Raw genomic sequence first — 12,047 nt, 5'->3', positions numbered from 1 at the left:
GGAGAGAGTCAAAAAAGCGAAAGACAGAAAAGTCGTTATGGGGCTGGCAACTAGAGAGGAAAGGGAAAAGATCAAGGGCAGGCTAGCTAAAGAAGGAACCAATCTCATCGTCGAGGACGTGAAAAACAAGGACCCGCTACTCATCCTTAAGAGCGTGCTCTCCATAAACACGGATGAGGACGTCCTAAAGGCACTGAGAAATCAAAATAGGGACATCTTCCGTGACCTTGGCGAAGAGGAAGACCGAGTGACAATTAAATACCGAAAAAGGGCCAGAAACCCTCATACGGGACATATTGTGATCAGCGTGTCACCCATTATCTATCAGAGAGCAATAAATAGGGGAAATGTCCACATAGACCTCCAAAGAATCAATGTGGAGGACCAGTCCCCGCTGGTGCAGTGCACCCGCTGCCTGGGATTTGGTCACGGCAAACGCTTTTGCACAGAACAAACCGATCTATGTGGCCATTGTGGAGGACCCCACGTAAAAACAGAGTGCGAAGAGTGGCTTGCCAAAATACCACCCCGATGCCACAACTGCGTAAAGGCAAACTTGGAAAACGTAGAGCATAACGCATTCGACCTTGTATGCCCTGTAAGGCAGAAATGGGACAACATAGTTCGAGCAACAGTGGCCTACCATTGCTGAGGGCACCAGAAAGGTACAAACGCCCTACCGGGTGGCGCAAGCAAACCTCCAGAGAAAGAAACTAGCCACGAATGAGTTACTTGTGGAAGCGGAAAGGCGGAAAATCGCCCTTGCGCTTCTACAGGAACCCTACGTGGGGGCCAGTAAAGAAATGAGGAGCCACAGAGGAGTGAGAATCTACCAGAGTGACGGCACTGAAGAGGGTGTTGTAAAGGCAGCAATAGCCATATTCGATGACGATCTCAATGTTGAACAATACCCAAAACTCACCACAAACAACATCGTGGTGGTGGGGATCAGCACCGTCGCTTGGAGGATTACACTCGTGTCCATTTATTTCGAGCCAGACCAACCCATTGAACCCTACTTGGAGCACTTATCCAAAATAAGAAAAGAAATAGACTCGAATAAATGGATCATAGGAGGTGATGCCAACGCTAAAAGTGTATGGTGGGGTAGCCCACAGACGGATCATAGGGGTGAAGATCTGATGGGAACCCTCAATGAGCTCAACCTTAACGTGCTCAATATGGGAAACATACCGACTTTCGATACTGTGAGGGGAGACAGGCGCTTCAGCAGCTTCGTTGACATAACAGCCTGCTCAACGGAGATGCTGGACCTAGTAGACGATTGGAAGGTCGACGAGGGACTCACGAGTTCGGACCACAATGGGATTCTTTTTAAAATTCAACTCAGAAAATCAGCAGGTATCAAAATACAAAGAACCACCAGATTATATAACACAAAAAAAGCAAATTGGACCGATTTTCATGAGAAACTCGGACAATTATTGCAAGAAAACCACCTAACAAAACCAGAGATAGAACAAATAGAAACTAAGGAAAAAATCGAAGAAATAGTAAATAAATTAACGCAAGTAATAACAGATATATGTAAAACAACCATACCAAAAAAGAAAAATAAAGAGAATCTCAAATTACCATGGTGGTCCCCCGAACTCGAAGAGATGAAACAAATAGTCACTACTAGAAAGCGCAGAATCCGCTGTGCAGCCCCAGTAAGACGAGAGAGGGTCGTGAAAGAGTACCTTGAAGCAAAGGAACAATATGAAAGTCGAGCAGTAAAAGCTCAAGTCGAGAGTTGGAAAGACTTTTGCAAAAAGCAGGATAAGGAAGGGCTTTGGGAGGGTATATATAGGGTTATAGGCAGAGTCACAAAAAGAGTGGAGGACGTACCCCTGGAGAAAAATGGCGTAACCCTTAGCGCAAAAGAGTCGGTGAAGTTGCTGGTGGAGACCTTTTACCCAGAGGACTCTGCCAGTAGTGATGACGCCCACCACAGACAAACCCGTATGAGAGCGGCCGAAGTGAATGATGGCGAACAAAATGGAACTTGCGAACCACCCTTCACGATGGCTGAACTGATATGGTCGTGCGAGTCGTTTAACCCGAAAAAGGCACCAGGCGCGGAGGGTTTCACGGCCGATATATGCTGCCACGCCATTCGAGTAAACCCAGAAATGTTCCTCACCCTACTAAATAAATGCCTCAAGTACCGATACTTCCCTAAGATCTGGAAGGAGGCCACGGTGGTCGTCCTCAGGAAACCGGGAAAGGACAACTATGCAAACCCCAAGTCATATAGGCCGATAGGATTGCTGCCAATCTTCGGAAAGATCTTAGAGAAGATGCTGGTTGCCAGGCTAAAGTCCCACCTAATACCGAGGACCAGTGCCTGTCAATACGGATTCATGCCGCAGCGCAGCACCGAGGACTCCCTCTACACCCTTATGCAGAGAATTAACAAAAAACTAGGTGAGAAGAAGATCGTCACGCTGATCTCGCTGGATATAGAGGGGGCCTTCGACAGCGCATGGTGGCCTGCCATCAGAGTCCGGTTGGCCGAGGAAAACTGCCCCGTCGGTCTGAGACAAATGATGGACAGTTACCTAAAGGACAGAAGAGTCACGGTGCGGTATGCAGGTGAACAGCATGGACTGGAAACTAGCAAAGGCTGTGTACAAGGGTCAATAGCGGGTCCCATCCTCTGGAATCTGCTGCTGGACCCACTGCTCAAAAGTCTCCAAGCTAGGGGCGACTACTGCCAGGCGTTCGCGGACGACGTGGCACTTGTGGTGGATGGAAACACAGCAATGGAAATTGAGGCCAAGGCCAACTCTGCTCTCGAACATGCCCGGGAATGGGGCGTCAGGAACAAATTGAAGTTCGCACCGCACAAGACCAATGCAATGCTCATTACGCGAAAATTAAAGTACGACACCCCACGCCTGTGCATGGGCGGAACCAATATAGAGATGGTCAAGGAAATAAAAATGCTAGGTGTTGTCATCGACAACAAGCTTACTTTTAACGAACATGTCTCGAACGTCTGCAAAAAGGCAGTGGGTATCCACAAGCAGCTCTCCAGAGCGGCAAAGGCAAGCTGGGGACTTCACCCCGAGGTTATTAGGACCATATATGTAGCGACAGTGGAGCCAATAGTCCTGTACGCCGCAAGTGTATGGGCCCCGGCCGCAACAAAAATAAGTGTCCAGAAGCAGCTAGCAGCGGTTCAACGAGGAATAGCGCAGAAACTGTGCAAAGCGTACCGCACAGTCTCCCTCAATTCTGCGCTCATCCTGGCCGGGATTCTCCCGCTCGACCTCAGAGTTCGAGAGGCGGCCTCGCTATACGAGGCCAAAAGAGGTGTCCCCCAGCCGGGATTGGGCGACTGGGAAGTGGAGAGAATGGGTCCAGCCGCAGAAATGCCTCACCCCGCGGAACGCGAAGAGCTGAAACTGATAAGCCTCGTTGACCAAAACGACGTCAACAATTATAGCAACTATGAAGTGCGAATTTACACAGACGGCAGTAAGATAGGAGGTGGAGTCGGAGCCTCACTGTCAATATGGCGGGGGGAAGCCGAGACAAAAGCCCGAAAACTAACTCTACCTAAGTTCTGCACTGTCTACCAGGCTGAGCTTCTCGCAATCTGTGTGGCAACAAGAGAAGTCAAGAAGAGTAAAGCAAATACGTTTGGGATCTACAGCGACTCCATGGCAGCACTTCAAACCATTCAGAACTATAGTTGCCTCCACCCTCTAGCAGTGGAAGCGAGAGATAACATCAGAACAATATCTCACCAAGGCAAAATTATCGCTTTGCATTGGATAAAAGCACATGCAGGGCTGGAAGGTAATGAAAGGGCGGACGAACTCGCCAAGGGAGCGGCTGCAGACTCCAAACGTAAGCGTGACTACGATCAATGTCCGGTATCATTCGTGAAGCGAAACATCCGTATGGCCACGCTTGACGAGTGGAATCGGAGATACACTACAGGTGAGACAGCATCGATAACAAAGCTGTTCTTCCCGGATGCGGTAGCGGCTTACGGGACTGTCCGAAAAATCGAATTCACGAGTCCAGTGACACAACTAATGACAGGGCATGGTGGATTCTCCGAGTACTTACACAGATTTAAGTGCAAGGAGAACCCATCGTGCATATGTGAACCCGGCAGATCAGAGGGCATTCCGCACCTAATAGCGGAGTGCCCTCAGTTTAGCACACAAAGGCACGATATAGAAAATAAAATTGGGGAAGAGATAAAGGTAGAAAATATTAGTAAAATAATGCAAAACAAGTATATTAGAGACACGTTTCTAGAATATTGTAAGAAAATTGTAAAAATAGTAATAAATAGAAATAAGTAGATATAAGATAAACTATGTATATTATAATAATAAACATGATGTTTATCTGGACTAAACAAGTAAAGCTCTAATGTAAAAAGTAATGCAATATGTATAACAAAGAAAAAACCTGCTATGTAAAGCCAACTCCCTATTTATAAGAAATATGTATGAAGAAAGTCAAAGTAATTAATAAAGAATACCCTGTCTATAGTTTATTCCCCAAAAAACATAATATAAATAAATAAATAAAGCATAGAGATAGGTGGGAGTCCCACCCACGTAAAGCGTACACGACGATGAATGAAAGAAAGAACCGTATGAAGCATGAAAGTACGAGTAGTAGAAAATGCGAGAACTGGTATGAAAGTGAAACAGACAAATACAGACTCCGATAATGTTGGAGGACAAAGAGAAAAAAAAAAAAAAAAAAAAAAAAAAAAAAAAAAAAAAAAAAAAAAAAAAAACCTAACCTAACCTAACCTAACCAACCACCAAAAACCAAACCAAACACTACTCGAATAAATTGATTTTTGGCACAATTTTAGTACTCAACGAGCCCGATTTTTTGATACTATACTTATTTTCATAGTCCTCCTAGTTCCGTAGATATTCAAATTTTTACTACTTTTCAAAATCTCACTTCTTCAAAAATTCGTAACTCAGTCATCTTTCCACTTTTTAATATTTTTTCCTTTTTTAAAAATCTCTCTGTTATTTCTAAATAATTCAATACTAAAAATAATATATTCTCATACAACTTCACATAAAAATATTCAATTTTCTTCACTTTTTATTTGCACCTGCCAAAAAGCTACAGGCAATCTACATTTTTACTAATATCTTTGAACCCACCCAATAGATTTTTCTAGTTTTTATTTTATTAAGTAAAGTAAATTTTATTCATTCATTTTTTAATATAAGTGAACCTAGTATCTCCTACAGTTTTTTGAATAACTTTGAAGTTCACTTCCGTCGTCTTCTGACCTAACTTTACCACACTTTTTAATAGTTTGTTAAACAAATTTTATTTAAAAATTTTGAAACTTAGTACATATTTAAAGCTCATTAAGCTCTATTTTTGGGTATTATTTCCATCCTCGTATTTTGTTTGGTTACGGAGATATTAAATTTTTAGTGATCCTTAAATTTTCCTAATTTTAAAAAATTCATAACTTACTCATTTTTCAAGTTTTTCATAGTTTTACTTCACATTAAAATTTGTCTTTGTTATATCTATAAAATAGTGTTATACAATTAAATAGTTTTCTTACATCTTCATAGTTTAATTTAATAATTTCTTCGAAATCTAGCGGTGCCTGCAAAAACCATAATAGCAATCATTCTAAAACTTATTTATCTTCATTTCCACTCGGCAGATTTCTCTTGTTTTAAATTCATTTGATAGATCTTTTTGTTTTTAACATTTTCTTTAGATAACCCTTTCTTAAAAACTCTTCGTTGCATTAAAATTAATATTTTTCTTAAAATTTAACCTATTTTGTAATTTCCTTATTTCTCGATATATATAATTACATTAGAAAATGAGTAGCGAAAGTGTAAATAGCCTCAACATGTCAGAGCAGTTTGACAATCTCTTCACCACACCGCCGGGCACACCTGCCCAGCGAGAACGTTCACCGTCGCCTATGCGTGACACTAACATCCATCCGGTACTTGGATTGCTCGACGAGCTCGCTGGCGATCTTGAGTTCGAATCTAAACAGATACTCGAAAACCTCGAAACTACGACAACCCACCGCAGTATAACTGTTGAGAACAAGAGGCAAATTAAGATCGCCGCCAAAAATATCCCATCTATATTTGCGAGTTATGCAAAGCAGATGCGCGTACAAATCCGGGGCATCTTAACACAAACTCCTACACCTACTGACCGTTCGTCGAAAGGGGTTCAAACAGACCCTAATGTCACACTGCAAGATCAGCCTTCACTGTCGCCGCTGCTGCCGCCGGCGACAAAGAACGGTGGCTCGGCCCAATTGCTTGAGACATCTTATACTACAAATGATTTGATTAATTTTGACTCTCTCGATGTAAATATAAACATACTGACAAGAGAGAAAGAAACGCAAACGAATGTCTCAGCGCCTCGTGATCTCATAGTGGAAATTAAAGATAGCGTTGAGGACTATCTGCGCAAAATTGAGGCGGAAATCCTAAATATTAACAGGAATCTTATTTCCGATCGCTCGCACAAAAGCGTTACGGTCGAGAACAAGAAGAATATACACACTTCGGGAAGAAAAATATCATCCATATCAAGTTATTGGGCCAAAGAGCATATAGAGAAGTGCAGCGGCTTAGCTAATACTACAATCACAACTGATAACGTCACCAATAATAACAATAACCTAACCACTACAACTCGCAAAGATAACCGCACCATCCAAACGCAGACGGACTTCATGCCCGCACAGCAGCTGCTAACATCACCGCCATCGCCACCACCGCTGCGGGTGCCGCTGCCGTTAACACCACCTAATATTGAAACGCTTATGAATAATATAAAAAATGACACAGTCAACCTAATAAAGAAGGAAATTTTGTCTCTCAAGCGTGATATACGTTCGTTGACCGAAAACCCCACTACAGCATCGACTAAAACTACATACGCTACCGTGACGGGTAGGTCCGCAATACAGGCGCCTGCTGCTGTATCTTCGGAACCTATACAGATGACCACGAATCCAGCGATTGTCATCACTTCTAAGAAGGCCGGCGAAGGTGCTGCCGAAACTTTACAGACATGGAGAAAAGTGGTCTCCTTCCGTGATACGGACTTTGCCCCAACCGCTACAAAGTTCATATCGAATGGCAAAGTCCGTATTGAATTTAACACAAAAGAACAGCGTGACATTGCGTTATCTAAGACTAACGACGTCAATGCGGAGGTTGCCGCTGAAGCTTCAAAGTCACTTCGCCCCATGATTACTTTAAAGGGTATATCCGGAGATGTTCCAACAAAGGATCTTGTTGACATTATAATAAGTCAAAATCAACCGCTCAAAAATGTAATTAATGAAAGCAATAAGATTTCATTCCACTATAAAAAAGGCAACAAAAATCCTCGTTTGTATAATGCTGTACTCATGACGACGCCATCCACTTTTAAGGCCTTTATTCAACTAGGTAAAATCAACATAGATCACCAACGGGTGCATGCAGAGGAGCACGTACCTATCTTACATTGTTTTAAGTGCATGCAGTATGGCCATACGCGAAAGCATTGTAAGGCTACCACAACCATCTGTTCACATTGCGCATCGTCTGACCATGAATATAAATCATGCCCGAACCAAAAAGATCACACCAAAACAAAGTGCCACAATTGTGATGCATTTAATAAACAAGTAACTGAGGACCAATACAAGCTAAACACAGCACATAGCGCAACATCAACTTTTTGCCCCCGAATGCGATCTATGTTACAGAGAATAAAATCGCGCATTGATTATCAATCTAATTAATATTTAACATATTAAAATTTCACTCAAATTTAACTTTAATCTTTAACGAATTATATAAGTTTGTAATGGTGGAGGTAAACTCTTTTGTGGTAATGGCTTATTGACGACAACACTTGTAACTTTAGTGTATCCTATCTGTAAAATATCTGTAAAATATCTTTGTTATTGAAACTACTATTATTATTACACCATTTTGCTTTGCATGAGAACTGTAATATGGAGTGGCTTACGCTGATAAATATTGCAGTTAATTGTTCATCACATATGTAACATATAAACACTAATTTTGTCAAAAGCTTAGAATTAAACTCTCTAATCTCTTGCAAGGGGGCGGTGGCCGAACGGCCAACCGCACTCACTGACTGTCGTGAGGCGGGTGGTCGGTCGGCACTTAGCGCTCCCCCTTAAAACTATCTATGCATCTTTTTCTTTATCACATGAACACTAACTTATCAATTGAAATTACTCGCTTAGTAATATCCAATCTCTTGCAGGGGGACAGTGGCCGGGCGGCCGCCCGCACTCATTGTACTTCGTCATGGGGCGGGCGGTCGGGCGGCAGAACTTGTCCCCCCAAAACTTCATTTTAGGATAGCTGGTCGCCCGTATTTCTAGCGAGGGCCAGTTATCCCAAAATTAAAATCAAACAAACCCTCCAGTTACACTCAACACACATCTAATAAAAACACATTACACTCAACATGAAGTGGGGGAGTTTTTAGTCCGTAGGCGGCTGGGCACCATACCCAGCTGAGTCGGACATAACCGTCGGTACGGGCCGGCGGTATACATGAGTATTTTCTCCCTCACCGCAAAAAAAAAAAAAAAAAAAAACCTAACCTAACCTTTTTTTTTTTTTTTTTTTTTTAAGAGGGGAAATGCGTTACGCATACCACCCGGCGCGGGGACGGGCCGGGATGGTTATGTGGGACTCCCTGTTGTGGGCTAATGAGACCCCAGGTTTACCCACTAAAACCCCTCTGTTGGCCGCCTCAAGGCTATAAGGCGGGGCACGGGAAACGACCGAGAGCATGCTTCCGAAACCCCGCCAGCGGCTGTCCGATCTTTGGACTCGACTTCGGAGGGAGTATTCCTCTGTCACTTTAAAAAGGTGCGCCGTTAAGTCGGCGTACTGGCCATCCCAGGGACCCTCGTGTAGGCGACAGGCGTCCCCGAGCCTGCCGCCCACGGGTACCCTTAAGGAGGAAGTCGGCGGTCGTACGCCAAACGCCTCCGTCCTACGCGTTTGCGGCGCATCGGTTGGGAGGCGGGATCTTCTTCCCTTTCTCTTTCCGCGGTCTCTTTCCTTGCTATTACGCCTTCGCAGAAAGAGACCACCGCTTTCCATGATCCCTCGCTGTCTGCCATAGTTTTCACTACGGCAGGCAGGGAGAGGTCGCGCCCCACTACAGCCACGAGTGTGGCCCGCTGTTCTGTCCAAGCTGGGCATACAGCCAGCGTATGTTGTGCCGTGTCTTCAGCAGCACCGCACCCGTGGCATATCGGCGTCGGTTCTCGGCCCAATCTGTTGCACAGATATCGTCCAAAACACCCGTGTCCTGTAAGGACCTGCGTCACTCGGAATGTTATAGGGCCATGGTCCCGGTCAAGCCATTGTTTTAGGACCGGACGTATTGCCTCTATAGTTAGGTGACCAGCAATCGGATGCGCCAGTCTCTCCTCCCAAATGTCCACCATTTCCAGCCGAATTGCTTCGCGCCGTCCATCTATTTCTCTTGGTGCTGGTGCCTCATCCCTCTCATGCATCTCCTCGCGCCAGTGGTAAACAGCTGCGAGGGCTCTTGCATCGAGGTCCCAGGGCAAGGATCCCGCTAGAGCACACGCAGCATCCGTAGATATGGTACGGTATCCCCGGATTACCCGTAGCGCCATTGCTCTTTGGGCTTTTCTCAGCTGAGTAGCGTTTTGCCTTCCAATGGCGTCAGCCCAGACGGGTGCGCCATATAACGCCATGGAGCGCACGACTCCCGTGTACAAACGGCGGCATGAAGCCTTGGGCCCTCCCAAGTTCGGGAGTATACGCCCCAGGGCCGCGGCTGTGCTGAGCAGTTTTGGAGCCAAGTGTTCGAAATGGGCCCGAAAGTTCCATTTGCTGTCAAGCATAACGCCCAGGTAGCGCAGGGTCGACCTGACAGCAATCGGGACCCCGCCCACTATGATTTGGGCTCCTACCGGAGGACCTCTACGGTGGCCATAAAAACAAATGGCCTCGGATTTCTGTAGGCCGACTTCCAGGCCCAACCGCCTTATACGGTTTACAACGTGGGCTACACCCGCAGTTGCCAAAATGGCCGCATCGCGGAAACTGGGTCCGCGGGCCGTAACCAACGTATCATCGGCATAACAAAACACGTCAACTCCAGGAAGGTTTGCCCCCCGCAAGACCCAGTCGTAGCCGACATTCCAAAGTAGCGGGCCCAAAACCGATCCTTGAGGGACACCGCACTCCATCCTTTTCTGTCCCCAATTTCGCTGCCCAGGCCAGGTCACAAATCGCTCACTTAAATAGGCCCTGATAATATGGGTCAGGTGAGGAGGAACCCTGTGGTAGCGCAAAGCCTCATTTACAGTTTCCCAGGGCATGGTGTTGAAGGCGTTGGCTATGTCTAGCGACACAGCCAAGACGACCTCGCCCCGAGAAACAGACTCCTGTGCCAGTCTTTTCACTTGCAGGATCGCGTCCACTGTAGAACGGCCGCTCCTGAAGCCGTATTGATTTCCGGCCAGGTCTGGACCAACCCCTCTTAAATGCTTGTTGAGGCGGGACGCTATGATGCGCTCGAATAGCTTCCCCACCTCATCAAGCAAAACAATCGGCCGGTACGCTGAAGGCGAATCAGACGGACGACCCTCTTTCTTTAGCAGTACCAGTTTTCCCGATTTCCATGCTACTGGGAAGCGGCCCTGCTCCAGGCATGCCGTGAAGAGACGGATAAGTCGCGGCTCCAGCTCTTTCAGCGCGAGAGCCCAAGCGCGGCCGGGGACTCCATCTGGACCTGGGGCAGTGTTCTTGGCTCGCATCTTAATCACTGCTACGCCAAACTCAACCGTTGTTACAGGTGGCACTTCAGCTTCCTCCACTTCGTCTGCTCGTGGTGGTGCCATTGCTGGCGGCCTGTTGTTTCTTCCTCTAGGGAACAATGCCGAAACCACGTCGCTGACAAACTCGGGTTCCAACGTTTGGGTGAGCGGGGGGCCCCAGGAGCGCAATTTGTTTCTTACGAGCTTGTAGGGCCGGCCCCAGGGGTCCGCATTCAAGGTGTCGAGGAATGCTTCTCTGGCAACGTCCATGGCATTTCCAATGGCGGCTTTTAGGGACTTCTTTGCCTCCTTATACAAGGCGTAAAGGTTCCTTTCTGCGTCTTCGTCTGTTCGTCGGCGCCTCTGCCTTGTGTACCGACGCCGCGCGGCTGTACACTCCTTGCGTATTAGTGCAAGCTCAGCAGTCCACCAGTACACCTTTCGTTTTTGTGGTGGAGGCTTGGCTCGGGGCATCGCCGTATCGCATATTAGTGTCATGGCATCCCGGAACCAGGATGCTTCCGTCTCCACCACTACTTCACCTTCCGGCGAAGGAAGCCACGCCTGTACAATAGCCGCCTCTAAAAGAAGGTCTCGATCCATTTTACCGAGAGCCCATCTTGGACCTCCGCCGCCAATCGGTAGCGTGCAATTTTGGCCAGTTTGAGCTGATGGCGATGTGGAGACGTCGTAACGAATGTACAGGTGATCGGACAACGTCTCCACATCTTCCAGTACCCTCCAATCATGGACACAGCGTGCCAGGGCGGCATTTGTGAAAGACAGATCCACTATTGATCCGCCCTGTTGCCGCACGCACGTGTTAGCAACTCCCTGGTTGGCTAGAGTCAGCCCTGATGCAAGTGCCCACTCTTCAACGACCTCACCGCGCACGTCCGTCGCCGGCGAACCCCACGCAGTGGACTTCGCGTTAAAATCTCCAGCGACGACCACTGATCCCCGGCCATAAAGCTGGCTGACTCGGGTGCCTACCTCCGCCAGGAACCGTTCGAATTCAGCCAAACAGCGATTTGGAGAAAAGTAGATGCCGACAAAAGTGACACGTTCATAATTTGCCGACACATAACCTTTCCCCCGGACAACGCTTTCGAATGTGCCTCCTCTTGCCACCAATGCGACAACTCCGTCTATGTCAGCTACCCAATCGCTTCGCGGTGGGACTGAGTACGGCTCAGCCACAACTGCCACG

Source organism: Cydia splendana, chromosome 18 (genome assembly GCF_910591565.1).
Source record: "Cydia splendana chromosome 18, ilCydSple1.2, whole genome shotgun sequence".
In the NCBI taxonomy this organism is placed as follows: Eukaryota; Metazoa; Arthropoda; class Insecta; order Lepidoptera; family Tortricidae; genus Cydia; species Cydia splendana.
Note: the sequence above shows the minus strand (reverse complement) of the source record.